The sequence below is a fragment of the Propithecus coquereli genome, unplaced genomic scaffold (genome assembly GCF_000956105.1).
Source record: "Propithecus coquereli isolate 6110/MARCELLA unplaced genomic scaffold, Pcoq_1.0 Scaffold129, whole genome shotgun sequence".
NCBI lineage: Eukaryota > Metazoa > Chordata > Mammalia > Primates > Indriidae > Propithecus > Propithecus coquereli.
In genome coordinates, this window is record NW_012137080.1 from 633,791 (window position 1) to 635,215 (window position 1,425).

At 39.1% G+C, this 1,425-nt stretch overlaps 1 protein-coding gene across 1 annotated transcript in view; it reads right to left on the minus strand.

Annotated features, from left to right (window-relative positions):
• Positions 1-1,425, minus strand: part of KCNK2 (potassium channel, two pore domain subfamily K, member 2) — a 275,176-nt gene that overhangs the window by 67,178 nt on the left and 206,573 nt on the right. The window lies entirely within an intron of this gene.

The window sequence follows — 1,425 nt, forward strand, 5'->3', positions numbered from 1 at the left end:
AGATATCACACGTTTTTGATATGCATTTACCTTATTGCCAATACTTACATGCGAACCAACTGACTCAAAGCCAAGCTGAACAGAAAGTGGGCAACTCTAGTGATGGGTCTTATTTTAAAATCATCAATACAATGGATTGATAACAAATGCCAGAGACAAGGCCTTGACGAGTCTCATGCCAACAAATAGTAATTTGCAGGTGATACTGCCATTCATTATTCTCTGACTTTTCAGAGGAATTCCCATGTTTGTCATAAATTTAAATTCCCAGCTCTCGAGAAAACATTGTCAAAGGAGCTCTTTTTCTTTACTCTAACCCTTGAGGTACTTTTCCATCCATTTGGGACAGTAACTGCACCTATGAGAATCTGGATTCATTTTGGCACATCCTTCATTCGGCACATACTAATGGGGTAACTTTTTAAGCCCTGAACATTGAAACTACTACTTATTTTCACAAATAAGGAATCAAGTTCCTCTCTTGAGAAATTGGTAATTTAGCCCGAGAAAGCCTCACATAGACAATTAACCAAAATGCGATATATTGAGTGATAGCAAAAGAGAATTAAAAAGTGCTATGAAGGACAAAGAAGAAATAGTTTTTACTTCCGGAATGGGGAAGGTGAGTCTTAAGTAATGAGAATCAAAACATAGAATAGCTGTGCTATTCTCGGTGCAGAAAATACACAGTATATTCAAAGGACTTTTAGCAGTGGATGAAGTTCCATATGGGCAGAGCCAAAGAGCACACAGGTGGAAGAGAGGAATCTAGAAAAAGTAGGCTGTGTCGGATTGTGAAGCCTCGATCCTAACTCAGTGGAGAATAGGTAAAAGTTTGCAGGAAGATAAATCCTATATTCGTGTTTGATGATATGCCCAGAAAGATCCAGGGGCAGAGAAGGAAGAATTGACAAGGAAGCCCCACGAGAGAGAAGCTTTTGTTCTGAACTAGCTAAGACATTACTGCACCTGAGTTAGGCAAGGAAGGAAAGAAGAGTCATTTCAGAGGCAGAATCATCAGGGATCGATGACCAATTAGTTGGTGTGACAAGTGAGAGGAAGAGTTCTCTGATGCCCAACGAACCTCACTTGGGAGATGATGCAGTAACTCAATACGAAAGAAACTGTGACTAAAAAAAGAGAAAAGTAATTTAAACTGCAACATGATAGGTTTAAGTGCTCAAAGTCATACCCAGCAGGACCCTTAAATGCAGATCTAACACTTAACAGGGCAGAGCAGGAGACAAGGATTTTAGGACCAACAGCACAGACTAGGGTGCTTAAACAGGGGTGATGGATTTGCTCAATTCACAAAAATTCAACCCATACGTTCAGAAGAACAGCTAACCAATTGCAAGTATACATTAAAAATCAAGTATGAAATATTGAGTATAACATTTTACTCTAAATTAGACTTGGAGTTGC